Source organism: Calidris pugnax, unplaced genomic scaffold, assembly GCF_001431845.1.
Source record: "Calidris pugnax isolate Ruff unplaced genomic scaffold, ASM143184v1 scaffold19, whole genome shotgun sequence".
Taxonomy (NCBI): Eukaryota; Metazoa; Chordata; class Aves; order Charadriiformes; family Scolopacidae; genus Calidris; species Calidris pugnax.
This window is the reverse complement of record NW_015090775.1, coordinates 3,324,731-3,349,072: the sequence shown is the minus strand read 5'-3', so window position 1 is coordinate 3,349,072 and position 24,342 is coordinate 3,324,731. Positions and strand designations below refer to the sequence as shown.

The following is a 24,342-nucleotide window of genomic DNA, read 5'->3' as shown; positions in this document are numbered from 1 at the left end:
CAAGCTGATGTGAATATATCTAACTCTGATGGAACTAGAAGAGTTCCTTCTGATTAGCATTAGTGTCATGGTGACAGAATTTAGCTTAAATTACCAAAACAAAAACCTTAATAAACAATAATTTTTTAATAGTGAGATAAAATGACAAAATGATGTTAAATTCCACAGGAGTGTGCAGGACCACCAGGTACATCCTGTAGATCAGTGACTCAGGAATAATTACCTGAAGGCTTATGTGATTCCAGCAAGATTAACCCCTCATAATTCTGGACAAACATAGGAAATATAACTGAATTCCCAAGAATAAAAAAGGTGTGCAAGTTTGGATTTTTCAGTATAGTATTTCTCTACTTTTTATACGTTAACTGTCTCTTAGTATTTGGTTCCTGGTAATAGAAGACAACTATATGATGCCAATTTTTTGTTTTGTGTTTAAAAATTAATTCTATCTTTTTAAAACTAGGTTATGCATGAGAGTTAATTACATTGTGTGATATCTTTTTATGGGTTCTGGTTCGGGTTTTGCAGCTTACTTTTTCAATGTTTTAGTTAAATACGCTCTCCTCCACAAATACAACATGGGAAAATCCAGCTTCTGTAACATCTGTGGTCTGTGTTTGTTTACTTATTTATCTATTCTGCAGTAAAGTTGTATGTCTTTGAAGATGAAAGCTCGTAGAGGTTACAGAGATCCAAGTTTATATACTCCAGTACAAATCAAGTTTTGTAGTAGTTTTTTAACAGTGAGTAAAAGAAATATAGGTGATAATAACTGTCATGTTACTTTTCATTCCAGCCATTAAAGACTGTTTCAATGGTTCTTTGTTATGTGCCTCAACTAATCAATGTATAGCAATCTCCCAGCGTTGTGATGGCATTGCAGACTGCATCGATTTCAGCCTTGATGAGTCCAGCTGTTCAGGTACTTAGTTTTGCATAAAAATATCATTTGAAAGAAAAACATATAGTCATTTCTTACTGAATCTTTAGGCAGCTCTCAAACCAGACTGAATTCTCTCTGCTAAAACTTATTAAGATAACATCAGGAATGAATTTGAATGAAAATATGACACAACTAAAATAATGAGAAAAAGATGGAAAATAATATGCTTAGTTAATATCTTCAGAAGGGGTGTTTCTAAAGGTATAAACACATTGCTTAAAAAAACCCCAATTTTGTATTATCCTAATAAAGCACTCTCGATTTTGGCCAATGGATTAACCCATTTAAATGAGCTCAACATTTCTAAGTTAATAGGATTTTTTAGTTTTCTTTTTTTCTTAAGAGTAACAGAAATCCAGTTTGGAAAAATATAACAAAACATGTAGCATTTGTTTTAGCACACTGCATTTCCCACAAAATTCAGGTTTGTTTTGCAACAGGGAAATTCTGGAGAAAGGTAAGAACACAATAATATACATCCAATCTGAATCAGATTTTTATTAACAAAATTTAACATTGCATGATGATGACATAAGTAATTAAATTTAGATTTGAAGCATCCCATTCAGTAACACAAATTTAATGCAGTTCATCCCCGAGCTGATTACTAACGCTGGGCAGGTTCTGTGTTAACAGTACAAGCATGGAATCATAGAATGCTTAGAGTCAGAAGAGACCTTAAAGATCATGGAGTTCCACCCCCCCTGCCCTGGGCAGGGACACCTCCCACCAGACCAGGTTGCTCCAAGCCCCATCCAGCCTGGCCTTGAACCCCTCCAGGGATGGGGCAGCCACAGCTTCTCTGGGCAACCTGTTCCAGTGTCTCACCACCCTCACAGCAAAGAATCTCTTTCTAACATCTAATCTAAATCCCCCCTCTTCCAGTTTAACACCATTACGCCTCATCCTATCACTACACCCCCTGATAAAGAGTCCCTCCCCATCTTTCCTGTAGGCCCACTTTAGGCACTGGAAGGCTGCTCTAAGGTCTCCCTGGAACCTTCTCTTCTCCAGGCTGAACAACCCCACTCTCTCAGCCTATCTTCACAGGAAAGGTTCTCCAGCCCTCCGATCATCTCTGTGTCCCTCCTCTGGACCTGCTCCAAAAGGTCCATGTCCCTCTTATGGTGGTGGATCCAGAGCTGAACACAGTACTCCAGATGGGGTCTCATCCACCTGTGAGGATTTGTTTTCCACAATGTCTTCTTAAAACCAGAGGTGTTCACTCTGAATAACACTATTTATGTGTCTCAGCAAATTATTTTATGGGGTATATACGCAAAAGTTAAAGAATTAGACATAATTCTTTAGGTCTAATTTGGATTTTACAGTTATTTTCTTACTAAAGAAGATTGAGGGGACTTGTTTTTGATTTGGAGTTTTTCTTGCCGTTGGTGTGTAGAATTAAACTTCTGTAAAACTAAATCTGATGATGTGGAAATCCATTCTAAGGGATGTCAAAAGTTGATAATAGTATATCACTGACATCCCGCTCTACTTAAACACCTTTCCTCTTTTCAAGACTGATTTCTCTAGTTCTTATAAGAATGTGATTCTAAGTGTTAAAATTTGGAACTTCTTTAATTAGGTTAGTGACATAGGGGTAAGTATGTGTTCATCACCCCTATAGAAAAGCTATTAATAATAAAGTAGACTTAGGTACTACTTAAATATAAGTTCAGCAGTTTGGGCTCTTATTTTATATATTCCTGTTTGTCTGAAAATCAAGTAAGTGGCAAAAGCTTGATTTCTGGAGTCAGATGAAACCCTTGCTTGAGAAAAATTAGAAGCTTGTTCAAGTGAAGCAACAGGATTTCTGTAAGTTCAAGAGGAGTCCATTGACTTTAACATGTTTATGACTTGACAATTGTATCACCAAGTTAAGGTCTAAAGGAACAGTTTTTGGAAGCGTTAAGTGCCCAAAATGGCAGGTATGAATATTCCATCATTTTCAAAATCGGGCAATGACAAATATGAAAAAAGGATGGTAAATTTTAAATTATTTTTTTTACTGTTATGTTTGCAGTTTGTCCTGAAGAATACTGCAAAAATGGAGGGACATGCATCATCAAAGATGACATTCCATTATGCCAGTAAGTTTCATTGGGGTTTGTTTTGTGTTTGAAGTTGGAAAAAGGTGCTGTTGAAAGAGCTGTTTTGTTCCCCGGGACTGAAATTACTTTTTTTACTATTTTTAAAAGTCTTTGCATGTCTACATTATTTTTATTTACAGTTGCTGACTGAAACCACATTTTTAGAAAAATACTATTTATCAAATGAAATTTTCTGTACCTTTCATCTATCATTACATGAGAAAACCTGTTTGCCTGACACCTTAAGTTTTCTGTGTCTTACGTTTCACACTAATATTTAACAGTACATGCTTATATGAAAAATGATGCCTTACATGCAGAAGGTGCTGTGTACCTAAGATGAGGTATACGGCAGGCCATGTTCTCAACTTTACCTGAACTTGTGATGTATTTCTGTTATAACGTTATTTTTTGCATATATTTGGAGAAAGAGGGTAAAGAGGGTAATAACCAAATAAAGAATACAATTCTGACGTGGGATGTAGGAGTCATTAGGAAGTGTCTCAGTATAGCTGAAGGACTCATTTGCACAAGGTATCACTCTGTTTCCCACTTGGATATTACAAGAGATTTTTTCAAGTGCAAAGAATGCAAGGATATACATTATCATACTTTTGTCCTTCGTGTGCTTCAGTAGATCTTGCCAAAACATTTGCCAAATTACTAAAGTGACTGTTTTATCGGAGTATCTATCTTAGGCAAGACCAGGCAGTAAGGTTTGTCTCCTGGTTTCTAGGAAACTCACATTAATAAGTCTGCTGACCAAACTTCAGTTATTGCAGAATTTGTATCTTTCAAGACAGGTTTATCCATTTTTGGTTGAAAAAATGTGATAAACAAAATACTCAGAAAACACACTTTCTTATAGAGTACTTTGATTTAGCTCTCAGAAAACACTGTTAATTACTTGCAGATTCCCCAAAGAATCTTCTCTATTGCAAAATAGAGAGTTGTCGCTGCAAGAAACTTGGGATTTCATTAAGGTGGCTGTTTCAAAACTTTTTGGGACACAGAAAGAGAGAAATGGGACAAAAAACATAGGTGAAGGTTTTAAATGAAATTAAATGGATAGCCAGCAGAAAATAAAGGGATTTTGAATAGCCAGGAAGTTTACAGTTCCTAAACTTGATCAACAAGATCGATCAACTTGATCGTAAACATTGATCAACAAGAAAATTGCTTGTAGGGACAAAGCAACTGGAGGAGTAATTGAGATTTTAGGGATACAAGGGAATTATAAAAATTGAATTTATGTTAGGACTTGCAAATGAAATGAAACCAAATTACCAAGTGTTCTTTATCCACAGAAATAAAAGATAGTTGCAATAGTAGAACAGTAAATAGGATACTTTCAACATTCAGTAAGAAACAAGTTATTGAATTCTAATGCAATGCATATGTAATTGGAGCAAAGGCACAGAAATGAAAATGACCTACCTGATGGGCTAACATAACTCCAAGAGTTGTGTGTGTTTCTACTGGGGAAATACGTCATCTCTGTTCAAGAATAGTAGAAAAGTAGTATATTTTGCAGTAATGGAAGCCTTTCTGAAAGCTCTGCTGATAAGGGATGTGACTGGAGAATAGCAAATGGAGAAGAAAAGGAATAGCCAGATCAACAGTCTGATACCAGTACCATTCAAGGCTTTATAATATTTTGAAGGAATTACTCATACATGTGATAACAGTGGAGTTAGCCATTTCTAAGATAAGCTTCTGCATGATATTTGAAAATCCTGCATGTCGACATTATGAAAAGAAAGAAAAGAATAAAAATGTACCTTAAATAATAAAAAATATAGAAGTATCCCAATTTTCATTTCCTAGGAAAAAAAAACCAACACAATGAAAACCCTAGGAATTAGTGTGGAAAATACACTCTTTTTAACCTGTTTGTTCTCAGTTCTTATCTTACATTTCCTGAAAAAAAGGATGATAGATTTAGGTGGAGCTATCTTCTTCTCTTGAGAACAACTGCTCTTCTAGACTGCAGGGGAGGTCAGGAGAAAAAGCAGAGTGTGTAAGAACTCAGGAAGCCTGTGGGACAGCAAGAAAACTCCTGAAAAGAGCAGAGTATAGATAGTGCCCTGTCAGAGAAGTGTCAGAGAAAGAGAGTCTTCCTGGATACCCAGAGGTAATCGTGTGGAGCGTACAGTGGTCTTAAAAGCCACTCAGTTTGACTAACATTCTTCAGTGACGCAATGGGCAAAGGGAAAAATTGTTAACACATCCTTTTATTGCTGTTTTTTTCTTACACAATGGATACCAAACTTCCTCCACTTGAGATGCTTGTGTTTTAGTGTCCATAAAACAAAACCTGAGATTTTAAAAATCTCCTTGGCCTCTCTGAGAATGTTGGTTTAACTAAACAAGTCTGGACAGGTCTCTAAGCTTCATTCGATTCAAGGTTCCATCACATTCCTATAAAAACCGGAATTGCTGCTCGTCTTACCTTAGTTTGAAGTATGTTGATAGAAGAGAATGCGGTCTCTAGAAAACGTTTTTGTTGGTGTTAATGTCTGAGTTTTTTCTGTGATTTTGATGCAATGTGGCTGAAGTAATTAATTAACTGTATAGACTCCTCCAAGTGGTTTAATATAAAAACGGGAATTGCTGCTCGTCGTACCTTAGTTTGAAGTATGTTGATAGAAGAGAATGCAGTCTCTAGAAAACGTTTGTGTTGGTGTTAATGTCTGAGTTTTTTCTGTGATTTTGATGCAATGTGGTTGAAGTAATTAACTGTATGGACTCCTCCAAGTGGTTTAACATGTCAGCATGAGAACAGAGTGCATTTACACTGCTTAGGCAAAAGACATTAACTATTTAAAGAGATTGAAAGTTGATAGCAGATTTTCTACATTTAGTGCTTCTCAGGTTTCTTTGATGCTCTATGTTTTTATACGTGTGCACTAATTTTGCTTAGATATATAAGGTGAATACTTTGGATGTCAACCTGGATGCAATGTGGTTGAAGTAATTAACTGTATGGACTCCTCCAAGTGGTTTAACATGTCAGCATGAGAACAGAGTGCATTTACAGTAGCTGGTTAGGCAAAAGAAATTAACTATTTGAAGAGATTGAAAGTTGATAGCAGATTTTGGACATTTAGTACTTCTCAAGTTTCTTTGATGCTGTATGTTTTTATACTTGTGCACTAGTTTTGCTTATATATCTAAGGTGAATACTTAGGATGTCAACCTGACTTTCAGTAGTATTTTGCTAAGAGGCATCTGCAGAAGGTGGAAGGTGAGCTCTGACATCCACTTATCAAGAAGTATCTGTACAATAGGTGGAAAAGATAAGTCCAAATAAAGTTTCGGTGTATATTGGAGTGGGTAACAGGGTTGGTATATAAGGTTGCTGTCATTTCTGCTCATGCTGCTGAAAACAGCTTTTCTTAGCTGGTCCATCATGATTGTATTAACTTCAGTGAGAGGCACAGGATTTGAGAATGTGACTGTATGGTAGCAGATGTTCCCAGTGGGAGTTTGCAACTAAGTGCAGAGCAATAGTGCTTTGCAGGTGATGGTTAGCTTCCTACTTGAATGAAATACAGCTGATGGCTGTCCTGATCCTCTCTGGTGTTTGCCTTCTGAGGTAGGTTTGAAAGCCATTTGCATTTGCTTCTCCTATTTGGTCAGGAGAGTGCTTGGGATGCATATCAAATACATTTATCTTTGCTTACTAATTCTTGAGTATCCTCTTTAGCTGCTAGTCTGTATGGAGCTTTAGTCTGAGATTTTAACTGCCACTCTCATTTCACAAAATGTTACTCCTATTGGTGCTGACTGAGTTCCCTTCTTTAGTGGCTGTGTGGCCCAGTGGCCAGCGCTGGCAATCAGCTACACATGCAGGTGATGACAATTTGAGCAATAATGGCTAGAATTTTTGCAATTTCAATAGTCTGATTTTAAAGTTATCCCTTCGATTGTATTTGTACTTTCCCTAATTGTTTGTCCAGTGTTTTTTTACATTTGTTTTATTTTTTTCAAAGACACAGACCTCTGTAAACGTAGGAAAGAAATATTAATGAGAACAAACAAGCTGTAAAAATGTGTGTTTGTAACACACTGAAGTGGAAGGGTGAGGCTTCAAAAATTGTACTAGTGCTGAAATAAAACCCTGAGAACAGCAAAAGTATTTCACTAGACTGATAATACATAATTTTATGTTAGCTAGACAAGATTAATACAATACATTCACATTTAAAGTGTACTAAAACTCATATACAATAAACATAATAGAGTGCTTGTCTTTCCTTTTATTTTATACAAACATTTTCTGTGTAACAAAAAAATTTCACAGCAGTTACACTGCTTAATACTAAAGACTATAATGAGAGTGTTTTATTAATGTCTGAGCTGTAAGAAGGCTCTATCCTTAAGCAGCATATGTAATTGCATTCACTGGCCTGTAATTAAACAATCATGTTATAAATTAGAAATACATCTTCATTAAACAGCTTTTAAATTACATTGAATATGTACCATCTAGCTATCTGAGCTGTGGAGATTAGAATTTCAAGAAGTAATTATATATAGATAATTAATTAAAGTTATCTTTGTAGTTGTGTATCTAAATGCTGATTTGGCCCAAAGTATAGAAACTGAATTATTTTGTTTGTTTGCTTTATGTGATAAAAGTAAAAAAGGTTACTTTCCCTTTTATGTTTTAGAAAAGAATTGATTTTACAGGGTAATTATTAAGAGGAGGGAATTTTTCTTTTTTCTCCTTGGAAAAGCTAAAGCCTATTTGGTCCTCTATTTTTCACTTCTCTCCTTTTCATGTTTAAAATGAGCTCATTATTATAACCAAGAATGGTCTGTTTTAATGTGCAAATAAATTATTTTATCCCCAGTGATACAATAACAAATAATATTCCACAAAAATTTTAAAAAAAATATTACTTTTTTGATAGTTGAGACGTTTTGTCACAATCTGATTTTGTCTTCAAAATACTAACTTCTTGTAAGCACAGTACATTTTTGCAGAGCAGCCCTACAAGGCAGCATGCAACTTGAAATAATGCCACAGTAGATTTGTTCAATACCTTTTCGGATCAAGGCTCATGTGTGCCAAAAAATGGAAATTCCACATCTTCTCTAGCTAATGTCTTCCAGTGAAGAATGTAGGGCATTTTTTCTAAACATATTTGTCTTTGGATGTACTTTTATAGATATTGTTTTACTGGACTTTCGAGGAATGACAGTGGTAGTTATCTTTAAAAACTAAAAGTCAGGCAATTGTTTTAATATCACACAGTATTCCGTGAAAATGGAATGATAATGGTATTCATACATAAGAATATAAAATGCTTGGAAGCATCTAGCCTGTGATTTGATGGAAATGCAAAGCCTAGAGACTGGCAAGCTAGACACACCCAATTAACGAGTAAAGAGACTTTACAATGGGAGAAGATGGCAGTTTCCACTTCAGCTGTTTGTCCTGTTGCTCTCAAAGATTCCCACCTCAGTTGCAGGGAGGATTGCTGATGCAGCAGCTGCCCAATCACTGCAGATTGTTAACTGTTGAAGCAAAACAAATTGGTAATGATTTCACTTCCTTCCGAAGAATTTTCTTTTAGATTTACTGAACGAGGGTGACCTAAGTAAATTTATAGAGCTATATAGAGCCTGTGTATCTACTCAAGATAGTGGTAGTCGTGCAAAAGCAATTGTAGGTAGAGGGTGTACGATGTAACCATGAATAAAACCAAAAGCCATCATGAGTAGTCAAAAATTAATGTTATGCTAAGATTTTACTTCTGGAAATGAAGGCGTATTGTTATATAGAGACATATATACAAACACACATAGCTAGCATAGAGGAGTTTTTTTCATATCTTTCCGTTACCCAAGTGCCATCTGAAAAATGATGCTGAGACAAATAAAATAGCAAATTAATGTTGCCTGAGTTGGGCAAAATTGAGAATGGGAAGACAAGTTAATATCTCTGTTCTCCAGAATGAATGAAACACAGCTTGTTGTGAAGGAAAATATACAGTATATTGATGGAAATGCACCTTTAAAGATTTGCTTACAGAAAACTCTTTCCTGAAGTTTCTATTCCATATATTATTATCCGTTTACTCTTTATCCTTTCTTATTCAGAAAAGTTTCGTGAAATCAAGGTGCCTGTTCCTGATACAATAATACTATTTTTTTTGGTCTTTCCATGTTTCCGACATCATGCCTTTTCCAAAAAAGGCAAACATGATGTCATTAAGAATATTTGTGAGATAAGAGACCACTAAGCATCAGCGGAAATTGAACTGTTCAGTAGCATATATATTCCATTTCATAAAAAAGCAGTGATCAGAGCTATACAAACACAAGTAAAACAATTGAATAGCTTTTCTTTTTTTCTCAAGGGTTTTGATTAAAAATATTTTTTTTAAGTTCTCACCCTTTGTGTTTGCTTTTGCCCGTCATATGAGGTGTGAGTTGAGTCATATCAAAGTGAGCTGAGCTCACCTGGAGGTTTGTGGCATTTTACATATTCAAGTATTTCTAATTAATGTTTTTCATTCTTTTTCCCCTGCATTAGGAAGACAACTAGCATATAAGAATCATCGTATACATAATCTACGTACAAAGCCCTTACTTTAGAGCTTAAAACATTTCTGAAATTTCTCTATTGTCCTTTATAGTTCCCTCTCCTAAGCCTGGACCAATGTTATTACTTCTGTGTCCAAACTGCATAGTTCATTCAGAGATCTGCATTTCTACATTGAGGTATTCTTGTTTTCCATTGAACCTGGCTGTGGCATTTAGTGCACTCAGATGGTGACTCCTTATCTATATGCCAGAAGATTGCTCTTGTGGACAACCAGAGTGTTGATTTCCCTTCAGGTACGCTTTATATGACTCGCATGAATTTTTGTTTGTTTCTCCCCCACCCTCAAACACTAGAGATTATGGTGCAATGAGACAGAAACATAGATTCATAAATCTTATGCGTTTGGTCTAGTTTTTGATAGTTGGAATGAAACAGCTTTTGATTTTGATGCTGATCAAAGGGCTTTCAGCAATCATTTCACAATATACATAAACGGAAAAAAAAAATTTCAAAATCCATTGCATTCTTCATATATGAGAATTCAGGAAATATTGATCCTCCATAAGGAAAGAAATATGCCAGATTTGTCTAACAATTTTTTTTCTTTATTTATATTTTCCCCACTTGTACCAAAAGTAAATACATTTGCCCAAATCAGTTTTAGCTAGTGAGAACCCTTCTATTGAACAAATTATCAATTATTTCTTTAGAAATGGCAACACTGGCTATCTTCTTCTATTTAGAAGCAGTTACTTTGACCTTTCCTCTTTCTCTTCCTCTTTGCAGATAATAGTATAATCTTGAGGTCAGGATTAGACTATTATCTACTGTTATCAGGATTATACTTATCACACTGGAGCCACCTGCTTCATGCAGTTTGCGACTCCTAGAAATGATGAAAAAACCCAAACAACTTTTATCTCAGCTAAAGTTAATCAAATATATAGTGCAGTTTGCCACCATCTGTGGTGAGGCAGTGACATACTGTAAAGTTCACTTGTGAGTTCTTTGAATCAGCTGATTGCTAAATCCAATGATTTCAGAAGGAATCTGTATTTTTCAGTTTCTTTATTCTAAAACTAAAACAAGTATGTAACTTAAAGTTTGACTGCACATAATTGAAAACCAGATGTTTTTACTCAATTAAATAACTCAAAAATGGTTTAATAACAACTATTTTTGACAATGTTTTTGAGAAATCCTGCACCTGATTCAAATCCAGATGTTTTTACTCAATTAAATAACTCAATAATGGTTTCATAACAAATGTTTCTGACAATGTTTTTGAGAAATCTCTAGCACCTGATTCAAACGTAAATTAAACACTTAACTCTTGGGTTTTGGTCTTTTTTTCTATGGAAATCTAAAGTGCGAGATATCTGTAAAACAGGAAAAGAGCAAAGTAGCTTACGGTCTTTCTCTGTCTTCCTGAGGTGAAATATTACTCTGACAAATGGAAAAAGTCTCTCCTGAATGGCTCATTGCTTGAATGTGGATAGCAATTATAATGGAAGGACATAGTTTAGATATAGCCCATTGGTCATGCTGGAAAGCAAACTGTGACCTAGATATTTTCAAACTGTCTTTTTATGATATGTTTGCTGAGTGGGGAGGTTTTTACTTGCATAGAAAATCAGCAAGGAATTTCTGGGATGATTTCTAGATCAAAGAGTGTATTGAACTTTATGTACAACCTTTTATTGCAAGATTTTGGAGTTGACAGGGGCTAACACTTAGTTTTGGGAATAATAATAACTGCACATTTCCTTTTGGAAGGTGAATTTAATACAATATCAACCTCACTTCAACTCTCAAGATCAGAGCTGGAATTACATTTAGAGTTGGATCAAAATAATTCATGTTTTAATATGAATATACTACAATATTATTGAGAATGGTGTAGGCAAATAAGTATAATTTAGCAGATACAGTGAAAATCACCTGCGTGTATAGGAATGCTTATGGGAAAAAATTTCTCCTCAGTCAGATTTCCTCTCCTTACAAAATTTAGTATCAGTAGTGCTTAAGAGGCTAAAAGCATTCAACCTCTCTGATAAGTATTCTACACTTCTATTCTGATTTTCAGTTCCCTCTTCGAAAAGAGTCAAAGTGAAATGAGTTAACTATGAGGTGTAGGAAATCACAGTGAGATTTTTATTATTACTAAGTGCAATGCACCTTTACCTCAGAATGACTTATACCCCAGAACTGTAAGCATTATTACATTTAAAATTCAGAAGATAGCTTTGTCTACAATAGGTACAAGCTTAGGATCTGGGGAGTGTATTTGCAGGAGAGGATACTTGCTGAGTGATAGATAATATGAGAGATTTTTATATGGGAGAATGTGAATTAATGTTGGATATTGGATGTTTGCCAAAGTATGGAGGGTTCCCTGAAGGATTACTCCTATGAACTCCAGATGCTGAAGAGTAGGAAACATAGATGAAAAGCTTTAAATCGTTATTTTGGTTTGGTTGTTCTGTTCAAAACAGGAAAGAATAGCTGTAAAGTAAGAAATACATTTCAAAAGAGAGAAAAATAGGGAACAATTTGTATGTATACCAATGAAGGGAGTATAAACACAAGAGTTACAATGATTTTTGTGCTCCAGCCCCCACTTTCACATTCATGTAGCTGCCTTTTGTCCTCAGAAATTTAAAAGGATCTTTGGGTATATCTATTTAAAGACACAGAAATTACACTACAACTTTTGGATTACATGAAATTGAACAATAATTAACACAGTCTGGGTTCAGATTGCCTTACTTAGCTTGAGTAACAATCTTTCAGGCTCAGGCTTCCTGGATTTAAATTAAAGTAAAAGACAGTACTTGGCATGAAAACCAGTATTCTCCTACCCTAAGATTACATCTGCATGTCTGCATATCAAAACTTCATTGTCTAGAATCAGCTCATCACTAGATCTCTCTCTGTGGGAGGTACCTTGAGGCTACTGGTCGGGCACACCTAAAAGAGGACAAAATGTGTCACAGAAGTGGAAAGGGAGACTTTTTGAAAAAACATATACCATCAAGCATGTTGATAAAAGTTTTGAACTTTCACTGCAGTGAGGAAGATTGTGATGTGGATAGGCCTGTGCTGAGGATGGCAGGAAAGATGGGGATGGTGGAGATCTGTACTTGAGAATCTGTGTTACTGTATAAGTTTTGTAGGAAAGACACACGTCTTCTGTTCTGTACTAACCACATCCTGCTCAGTCTGACCCGCGAGACACCCTGTTGTCACAATGTCCTCAAGCTATCATGCATGTTTGCCGTTTTCACCCTTGTTCAGCCAGTGTGAATTTAAATCTCCAAGAATGATACCCTTTGTGCTGTTGCTAGGTGGCTAAGGGATTGCATGAAAGCAGCAAATTCTACTAAATTAAGAACTTTTGAACTTTTCTTGCCGGCTTTTGCAGTGTTGACTGATCTGGAAAGTTCCATGCATTTTAATTTTAAACACACATACAAACATAGAGGATTTTTCTCAACGCTTGGAAGGATCTTTTCAGGTTTGCTATTGCTCTAATCAGCTACCAGGCTGCATCTCTAAGCGGGAAGCAGTAACTATGTGCTATTCCCACACAGGCTTTTGTACCTCCTTAAGGGAAAAAGTACATATACATTTAAACTAAAATATTTTTGTCTTCATCTGGTCTGCAAGTCATATTTTCAATGTACAGAAATATTTTCCTTTTAAATATGTGTGTTGGTTGTAAGATATATGTGAACTTTGAAATATCCTTTAAAGTCTGTCAAGCTAATGTGGTTTATGCAAGACTTACAGTATTGATCTCAACACCAGAGTTACTGCATGAATAAACATCAGTCATCAAGCCAGGCTTCAGAATTCTGTAAACTACAGGAGGTTGAGATTTCGCTTGTTTGTTTTTTAAATGGTAGAGAGGTGAGAAAAGTTTGGATTTAAGTGAATTATTTCCCTGTGGATGGGAAAATTAATTGGCCAGGATGCACGGTATTTTATCTTAGTCTTTGTTTATTTGCAGTATGCGTGCTTTTGTGTCAGCCGACTAGATAACAAAGCAGAACACAGATAAATCATACGCCAGATTTCTGGAAAGTTATCATAAGGCTTCCTAACGACGTTGAATTAACCTGCGCTTTAGCTCATTCTCTGTGCAGCCACGTGGAAGCCAAACCTGACGACGTTGAATTAACCTGCGCTTTAGCTCACTCTCTGTGCAGCCACGTGGAAGCCAAAACTGTGGTGATTCTCTCTGTGGTCAGTGAGAAAGGATTGTCAATGAGTGCAAACTGATTTCTCCATTTTTATCTCTAGTTCTCTATGTATGTAGAGTACCTTGGAAGTTGTACAAATTCCTTGGATGGATTTTGGGTATCAACTGTGTATTAACGCGTGTGTTGCACCTCAGCTAGGACTTGGCAAGTTTCTTTGTTGGAAAAAGACTGAATCCAACAGTATGTGATGATGGTTCTTTAATATCAGTGCTAGGTGAGATTATACAGTAGGGATGGTCTAAATCTGACCCCAACATTAAATATGTTTAAGCTCTGATTCATTAACTTAGTATATCAAAAAATTATTTTGATTGCTTTATGAGTTTGTTGTTTCCACTTAGAACTTTTCATTTCTGTACTTTAATCCTTTTGTCGTTCACCCTTATTAACTATTGATTGAAATGCCTGCCCAACTGAGTTTGGTGGCAAGATTTGTGCAAATAAAAAAAATAATTGCTTAGGATTGTAAAATGAAGGTAACAGGATGACTGCCTACAGTTAAACGGAGCCTGTGTTGTGCAATCCTTGCATGCTTGATTTTCCTACAGAAGTTACTGATAGTGCCACTTTGCATGACTAGGAGCTGAGCAAAATGCTTTTAAGCAGTGTTTTTCACAGATCAGAATTCTAGTTAATAAATAGTTCTTTCTCCTCTGGTAATTTTATTTTGAGACTTTAGGTACTTTTGCAAACGACTGATATTTATCAGGTGAATTAAAGTGCATGGCTTGATTTGTATTGTAGTTTATTAGAAAAAAAATAAATTAAAAATAAGCCAGGAGGAATTTTTTTAACAATCCAATATTAACAGCCTTCAGTAGGTGGAAAAGGGTTTTATTTGCTTTGCTTTTCTTTATCCCTTCTGTAAATTAATACTTTATTAATGTGAAATATGTTTGGGAGTTTGGAAAATGGAAGTAAGATCTCCTAAAACTTGTTTAATATTTTAGTATGTGGAAAATATTGTGTTTACATAGCCATAGAAATCCATTGAGATTATCTTCCTATCACTTTTGCTTCTAGAGGTGAAGGTGAGGTGATTTGGCAGAATATATTTGGAGGCAAAACAGCAGCTATTCATTATTATAGTTCTAGCGTTTTAATAGGTATCTTAACTTTTTCTTCATTTGTCAGAGCTTCCCTTACGCTATCAGTAAAGTCTATCATTATGTTTTTGTAATAAGATCAGCAAAAAGCCACAATGTTTTACTTCATGTAAGCAGCTCTGATTTTTTTCTGATAGATCATAAGATAGTAGAGAAAAGCTAAAAATGTGCATGCAGCTGTGTAACCAGTAACATAAACTAGATTATACCAGCATACTAAGTACACTTCATTTAGCTTTTATATCTATAGAGAGAGATATATAATGCTTCCACAGCTATCTTTCTAATACTTTGTGCCCTTGGAATACTTTTTTGGCATGCTGTTACTACAGACAGCAAGATACACGTAACTGTAAAGCATCTAGGAAAAGTTTTTGCCCGAGCTGTCATCATTTACTGCAGGATCATCCCTCCTTTCTTGGATGACTGCAAGTTTTTTAGGCCGATGTCCCACAGAGAGCAGCTGCAGAAAGGATTCTTCTGACCGTTGCTTTGACAGCATTGTTCTTCTTTTTGTATCTCTGCTCCCTCTTTCTTATTGTATCAAATGCTAATTATTGATCCTGCTTCCAAAACCTTCATAATTTATTCCCACTCCATCTATCATTCCTCATTTAGCAAGTATAATTTGAATACGTTTCAAGCACTGGATGTTAATCCAGAGTGTAATATGGAGAGTATAACCTCTCCCCTACCCAGCGCACAACCATAGCAATAGATTGTCTGTGTTTTAACAGGTCTCTGCACGGTGTCAAAATTTAGAGCACAATTTGACAAAACCCTTCATACTTACTGAACTGAAAGCGGGTATCGTTTTCAAAATAATTTCATTGTAAATATGCATGAAACAAGGACTGGGCACAGGAAGGAATTAGGCATATGCTTTCCCTATAAATCCAGAGAATCAAAGCATAGTACAATAATCCTGCCTTTGACATTTGAGCTTCTTTTACAACTTTTTCATCTTCAGTCTCCAGCCTTCTTTTTTAATAATCTATTTTGTTCCGGTAGTATGAAGTCTTCACAGCTGGTATTGGCATGCAAAAGCTGGAGCAAATACTTTGGTAAATTTTCAAGGACATCTTTACTCGACCATATTTTCTTGTAACTGTGAAGAATGTACAAGTATTCCCAAAAAAATGCACAGTGGGGAACTGTAAAATTCTTTTTTAAAGGCAAGCTAGACCGCAACTTTCAAAGCTCTGCTAAAACATTTCAGAAGAACACCTGTGCTGCAATAGTAATCAAAATGAAAACTTTCCCCTTTTTTCAGGCTAGCTCAAAAATGCAATTTATAATTCATCAGGTCTTTGGGAAAAAAAAAACACGAAAAAAACCCCAAACAAAACCTTTGTTAATGACATGGGCTAAACACATTGATTTGTATCTTTTTGTTTTTACTTAGAACTGGGAGAAGAAAAATTTACATGCAGTTTATAGGATGCTAGGGATGTAGTATTATTTCTTAAATAGACAGTCAGATTTTACCCTAATTCTGTAAATTCTAATTTGCTTAGACTTTGCTAAATGTTACACAATTGAATTAAAAGTTAGAAGATTGATTTCTTTTTCTCCTTTCACTCCCCTCACCCAAGGACAGTGTAACAAGAAGATAATAGTGCTATTCTTGCTCAAATTCTCAATACAAGGAATCATTTTTTTCTAGAATAACAAACATTTTAAAGTTTTCTGGTGTAAAGTAGAAATTTCAACAGTATATTCTGCAAAAAGGTGTCTAGTCAGAAAAGTGTCTACAAAGTTATGTTTGAGGGAAAGCATCTCATCTGGCCAAGTCAAAATCTCTGGAATATTTAGAAAGGAAGAATACTTGTCTTCAAGATTGCACCCTTCTGGGGGTTTTTGGTTATAAATTTTAAGGAAGTATCCAGTCAAGATTCACTGTTCTCAGTACAAGCCTGGGCTTTCACTGTACAAACACAACTGGAAGAGGTAGATGTTACATGATGAAGGAAGAGGTAATCAGGAGTTGTAGTACTTTTTCAACATCTGAAAAATAATTTTCCTTCTTGTGAATACAGTGTGTCCTCTTTACCAAATATTTCCACCTTACATCCCAAAACAATCTCCCTTCTAATGTTACTGAAATACAAAAGTTGTTAGAAGACTCTTTTATCTGTTGCTTGTACTCTGGTGTAGCATCAGTGAAACAGGAAGCACTGAAAAATTGTAAAACACATTTTTTTAGAGGTTTAAAAAATTATTGAAGCTAAGTGTTCAGAGCAGTATGAGTGTGTGCATTCCTTGTGGATAATTTCACTCTTCTGCAACAGAGAACCCACATGGAAATTTTTTTTCCCTGTTGTTAGTCTTAGGGCAGTTCAAGCAGTTTCAGGCACAGATTTATGACGCCTGGCCAGAAGGATGGCTGGACCTTAAAAAAAACCCCCCAACTTTCTGAAGGAAAAATTCTGAAATTTTTCCTTCAAATTCTGAAAATTTTGAAGGAAAAACACAGCCACAGGCAAAAGTGCTTGAATGACTGAGCAATTAATGTGCACATCCATTCATTCTGTTTCTGTGAGGGTATAAAACCTGTTCTTTTAAATACAAGTCTGGAATTGAGGATTTCTGAGCTCAGCATGTGCAGCTCCCCTAAGATAAAGTCTTCCAAAGCACACAAGCAATTTAAAAGTTCCTATCCTACCTACTTTCAAGAGGCTTTTTGACACAATATCACTTAAGTATTAATAAAGTTCACCCTTTTACACTCTGTGACTTACTTTTTCATAAGTAATGAGTTTATAACAGTTTTCCCTCTCCTCCGACCCTTTCTCGTGGGGTCTTCAAGAGGGGGACTCTCTAGAGTTTTGTTTGCCTTAATGAAATGGGACCCAGATATAATAACAAACACAGGAAGTGAAATAGTAAATTTTAAGTACATAAACAAATGTTAAGATTCTACATGCGCAACAGTGCTGTAAAATGTGGAAGCATAATATGAGTTCTTGCATTTTCTTATGTGCTTATTTCAAAAGGTTGAAAACCAAATTAATAAACAGCACACTTACTATATACTTTTTAATGTTACTGAGGCTTCTGGAAGACTAGTGTCAGAGTAAGGCAATGATAGATGTACATAACAGTTTGATTAATAAACTCTGCTGGAGTTCAGTGATGAAGTACCAGACTCTAGTTAAAAATATTCAGTAAAGATTATTTTCAGTAATGTATTAAAGCAAAACTGGAATGGCTTACTCTACCTGCAATCTCTCCTCAGCTTTCACTGGACCTTTTACGTTTGTGTTCATAATGTGACATAGTATATGCAGGAGTAAATCAGATATCCTCAGGCTAAACAGCAATAAATATCTCTAAATCTTTAATTTCTACTCTCTTCCTTTATGCAGATGTTGGTTTATGTGCCCATTTCTGCTTTCTTAGGGCTGGCTGTGAACTAAATTCCTTACAGCGAAGTATCAGACCTATTAATAGAAATTCCACATCTGGATCTAGGATAGACCTTACATATCTGTTAGAAATGGATATATCAAGATTCATCTGTATTTTCCAAAGAATTCAAAGGTAAGGTAGGAATTGATACAGATATGTTAGCTCTCTAAATAGCCGATCTTTCTACATAATTACTCTGAGCTTTCAGCCAGTTCAGGCAAACCACAATTCTATGCAGACCACAAGGGATGGAAGGATTATTGGCCTTTCCATCCGCATTCATTTTGAAACCCTGTGTTCATGAAATATCATGAGAAAAATACTGCATTTGCTAACCTTCCTTATGATTAGCTAAGCTGGGGTTTAGGGGCCAGAGAATGTCTCTCTTCCACTGCATGGTTACCACAAAATAAGCACATCTGCTGTAACTTTAAAAGTGTGGATCCAGTAATGCTTTCCTAATCACCACAGATATGGCACACAGGACATTTCTCCAATTCTTGGCTCTTGATTCCCAGTGAAGTCACCACCCACAAAGTATTGTCTGTGCAAGTCAAACTTTTGGCAGCAAAAGCTCAGACCCAAACCATAAGAGATATGTCAGCAAACAGTTTAACTTCCTTTTTGCCGTGTGGGTGACCAGAGTAACAGGAAGGATGTTTTTATTAAATCCTCATGGAAAGTAAGTTCTCAAAGTTTCTTTCTTGAGGAAGAAGTAAAAGAAGAGCTGGAACCGAACTACTTAGGGACAAGAACCAAAGCAGCATAATTACCTTAAAGGTAAATAAACTCACTTAAAGGGTTATTCACAAGAACACCAAGTGTTGATCTCATAACCCTTAACCCTTCACGAAAAGACTGAGGGTAATCTGAAATACTAGTGACAATTCAATGGTGAAATTAAAACCAAAATTCACTACTCAGCTTACAAAACTGAGTAGATCCTTCAGTTTGCACTGAAGGATGCAAATATAATAATAATGATGTCCATACAAGTTCTACAATTTGTACATGCCTGCAACAACTCCTATTTCCATGCTTGTTAATACTTTGGTCCCATAGGTTTTGTATTTCTAGCTTTGTTCTTGAGCACTAAAAGAAGCTCATAGCAGTAAGCAACACCACAGAACTGAACTAATTCTTCATGATGTAGAAGTTCTTCATGATGTAAAAGTTCTTACCTCCATCCAGAAGTGTAAAGTGAAAAATCCATCCAACCTTACACCAACATCCACTCTAGAAATTGGGTAGGACTTTGTTCATGTCTTTCCAAAAGGAATTACTCTGAAATAGAATGTTGTTTTGACTGATTTAGTGTCAGACTTGCAGACGTTTTTAATGAAACCTTGGACTTCATTTTTCCATTTGATTTTGAATTTGTTGCTAAACTGTCCTTCACAGAGTCAAACTTTTAAGTGACCAGAAATCAGTTGCTGGTCTGTTGAACAATGAAACAATTCTATCATGGTACTGAACTCTATGAGTGACTTAAACACAGGACTTGACCTTGATTTTTTTCATCCTCTTACTTGAAGTTTATGACAAAGCCCAGTCCTTCAAGTACACATTCTGTGTTTGACTAGCAGTTGTCATTTTTGAATATTCAGAGAATATTTTTTTATAATCCTTATGAAAGGGCTTCCCAAATTTAAGATGCCAGGGTTTTTCTCATGACACTTAAGACAGCTGATTTGGTTTTATTCTTTGTTATAGTCTTATTTTGCTGTAGTCTTAATTTCTTGATACTGAGGTTTCTTCAGATCCAGCACGAAATGTCTTTTTTCCTAAAGTAGTAAGAACCAGGTGTCTATTATGTGAAACCAGTGACACGGGTATTATTTTTCATTTGTATTTAAAACAATTCATTTTCTTGTTTTTGGTTGGTAAGTTCACTTTGCTTTCTCACTTCTTTTTCTTATTAAGAACCTCTGTAGAAATATCCTACAAACTAGTCATTGGTATTTACCACCTGTCCAAAATATAAAATATCAGGAAAGATACTTTTTCATTGGAATTCCAAACCAGATCAAGTAAAGAAGGTCAGAAAAGATTATAATCTGCAACCTGTTATGGGTGGGCAGCACTATTACTCTTCCATCTTCAGAAATCCTATCTGCTCCAATACTTGTGATTATATCCCCATCTAAATACTGACCTTCAAAGTAAGTCTTTGAACATAAAAGAGGATTATAAACATTCCTTTCTTTTCTGTGTATTTGAGCAAAAGTTCCTGAATTGCATTCCTTGTAATAGAAGTCTGCCATAATTTTAAATGAAGGAGGAAATCTATATGTCTATATAGTATTACAAATATATTTATGAATCAAACTTAGGGAACTGCTGTACAACATCCATAATGTTGTATCTTAAGTACTTTCCTTCAAAATTCTTACTTATTATAAGCAGGTGAGAAACAATTGTACACTTTTTATTTTAACATATGTAGGATTAGAGTTCAGTTTTTGGCTTTCTATTGTGTCAAGTCATTTTAGAGTTCATTAAGAAGTGGGGAGAAGGGGTGGGGGGGCAGCAGGGACCTTGGTCATGTATATGCATGAATCCTGAGCCAAAATTTGTTCTCTGATCCATTCCAAATGGAAGTTATTCACTCTCCTACAAGACAGTTAATTTAACATTTCATCAGATCAGCCTGAGTGGAAAGCTGAGTCCTCCAAACCCATCTTGCTCAGTTAAGCTCAGGTAGGATGAAAAATCTGGAAGGACGTGCAGTGTAAGAGTGAAATCTCTCTTGTGGAGACATGTAGGTGTGTTGGAGGAGCTGATGGAGCTCTGAGTGATCTGAAAACATTTTTAAGACCTTTAACTAAGAGAGGGATGTGCTTGGTAAATAACTGAAATAGGGCAACATCAATGATGGAGGTGGAGGTAGATTGCAGGAAGAGCTAAACATCAAGCTGAAGGTAGCATGTTAAGGACAATAAGCAGACAGAGGTGGAAATACTGACAAAACACTGTTTTCTCCAAGCCTGGTTAGTGTTGTCCCTTACTATGTAAGAGCTAAGAGAAGAAAACAGGCGTTGTTTTTCCCTTCCATTTCTTCTGGGATGAGCCTGACTACAAGATTTTTCACAACTAATTTGTTGGGAAAGGAGAGAAGGTGAGAGGGAAGGAAGAAAAGAGGGAAATCACCAAAAATTCTGGGCACTGGTTGTCTGTGCCAGTGCACACTGACAGCTGCCTACACTAGAAGCATCTATGTTCATCAAGATGTCCTCTTGCACTGTTCACCAGGGTATAGCTCTGGCACGGGGCTGCTCTCTAGGTTTTATAGTAAATAACTGGTGAGCCTTCCCTGAGTCTATTCAGACATAATCATTTAAGAGAAAAGGTACGTCTGTGATTGTTATTGAGATGTACAATTCTTAATGGACATTTTTTTCTAATAATATTGTTGTGTTAATATGTACTTGCAACATGCTCTTATCTTAAAAGTGGATGTGCCCACACTAAACACAGAAAGGCTTTTAAACTAAGAGCCAGCTTTTCCTGGAATCTGAAGTAGAATGCTATTTCAACTAAGCAAACTCAGTGTGACTAGGGACAATAGAGTAGAAATAAAAGGATTTACTCACAGCTGTCCCCTTGCCTACTTGTCCTCACAGATGTGTCCTTGCTTCCCAGCTTGTGGCAGTTAACTGGAACACTCTCTGAGTGGCTACAAGCTCTGCTCCTTCTCCTCTGGCCCCAAGGAAGCATCCCCCACCAAGCTGGGTGGCAGTATTGATCTGCTGGAGGGTAGAGAGGCTCTGCAGAGAGATCTAGACAGGCTGGATGGATGGGCTGAGACCAACGGGATGAGGTTCAACAAGGCCAAGTGCCGGGTCCTGCACTTCGGTCACAACAAGCCCAGGCAGCGCTACAGGCTGGGGGCAGAGTGGCTGGAGCTGCCTGGCAGAAAAGGACCTGGGGGTGTTGGTGGACTGTCGGCTGAACAGGAGCCAGCAGTGTGCCCAGGTGGCCAAGAAGGCCACCAGCATCCTGGCCTGTGTCAGGAACAGCGTGGGGAGTAGGGCCCGAGAGGTGATTGTCCCCCTGTACTGGGCACTGGTGAGGCCTCACCTTGAGTACTGTGTCCAGTTTTGGGCCCCCTACCATAAAAAAGACATTGAGGTGCTGGAGCGGGTCCAGAGAAGGGCGACAAAGCTGGTGAGGGGTCTGGAGAATAAGTCTTATGAGGAGAGGCTGAGGGAACTGGGGTTATTCAGCCTGGAGAAGAGGAGGCTGAGGGGAGACCTTATTGCTCTCTACAACTCCCTGAAAGGAGGGTGTAGAGAGGTGGGGGTCGGTCTCTTTTCCCAAGTCACAGGCGACAGGACAAGAGGAAATGGCCTCAAGTTGCGCCAGGGGAGGTTCAGGCTGGATATTAGGAAAAATTTTTTCACTGAAAGGGTTATCAGGCATTGGAATGGGCTGCCCAGGGAGGTGGTTGAGGCACCATCCCTGGAGGTGTTCAAAAGATGGGTTGATGTAGTGCTGGGAGGTATGGTTTAGTGATGATGCTCCTTGTTTGTTGTGTGGCTGTCTATTTTTGTCAGTTAGGTTGACGGTTGGACAAGATGATCTTTAAGGTCCCTTCCAACCTAGAAGATTCTGTGATTCTGTGATTTCAGTTGTTTCTCAGTCCTTTTTATGTGAGCTGCAGGCTGGCAGCTCTGTGCTGTGTGTCCCTGTCCTGCCGAGCCTCATTTCATCTGCTATCTCCGCTCTCCTCCCCAGCTCTTCTGGGGCTGCTCAGTAGTTTTGCAGGAGAGGAGAAACCTGCTTCCTTAACTAAAGCTAATCACACTGATTAAAAGTACTTAACATAAAGCTGAAAACATGCAATCTATCTATATATTTGGAAAGAAACAGGCTGGGGTTCTCAAATATTCAATATGAAAAACAAGTGTCATACATGCTGTGATAAAACGACAAGCAAGAGTGGCCAACACATGAGCCTTGCATTAGCCTGTCACTATTTTCATGACTCTGTGCATACCTTTTGTGCCCAGACTGTATTTCCTGGGGTTTAGTAGTCCAGCTCCAGGTGTAACATCAGTTCTGATGCTGAGTTTTGGGTAATGTCACAATATAACCAAAATTTATACTGTACAAGTTTTGGAGAAAGAAAAAACATACCAGACACTAATGAGCTCTAAAATTAAGAGTACTTCCCCAGATAAGAAAAAGGACAGAAAAAATGGGCAGGAAATTTTTTAGATGACAAAAGTAGGAACTCTGTTAAGTTCATCAGGTCATCAGGTACATCATGGAAAGGAGGATAAAACTTTGGTTTATTCTTGTATTTACATTAACAGATTCAAAAGAGCTGCTATGAGAAAATCCTTCTAGTAAGGAAAACGAGGAAAAGAAATTAGGAAATATCTTATCAATGTTTAATCTTATTCAAAAGATAGAAAACTCTCATGTGCAAATCGGTTCACTCTCTTTTTGCACATTACAGAATTGGCTAACTCAGGTCATATTTAAGAACATATTTCAGAATATTTTATGCTTTGATATAATATAATATGATTTTTTTTACTATAAATGTAAACCAGTAACTGAAATGCAGTAATGTGATACATTTCTTACTCTAATTCTTTGAAAAGATTTATGAAATTAAGATTTCTTGTCTTGATTTTCAGCTATTTGACATAGAAGAATAAAGGCAGAGCATTGTACCAGCTTCATAACAAAATGTTTCAAGAGTAGTACAAGGAAATAATCTGCTAGGCACCATGCAAAACTATACACTTTTTATTCCAAATAGAGGGAAAATTGCAGTGTCCTTGCATTCAGAGAGGTGGGTTAGTGAAATCAGGTTTTCAGCTATATAAAAACTGACTTCAGCTTATATAAAAGTCCCATGCCTTTGCAAAATGTAAATCTGGCCCTTATTAATGCAGAATGTTTGTTATGGCTCCCTGCCACCATATCCCAACTGTTGACATAAAATCATCAG

The 24,342-nt window shown here is 36.6% G+C and overlaps 1 protein-coding gene across 1 annotated transcript in view; it reads left to right on the top strand.

The window, feature by feature from the left end:
• MALRD1 (MAM and LDL receptor class A domain containing 1) overlaps nucleotides 1–24,342 on the top strand; it is a 279,653-nt gene that overhangs the window by 230,556 nt on the left and 24,755 nt on the right. The window lies entirely within an intron of this gene.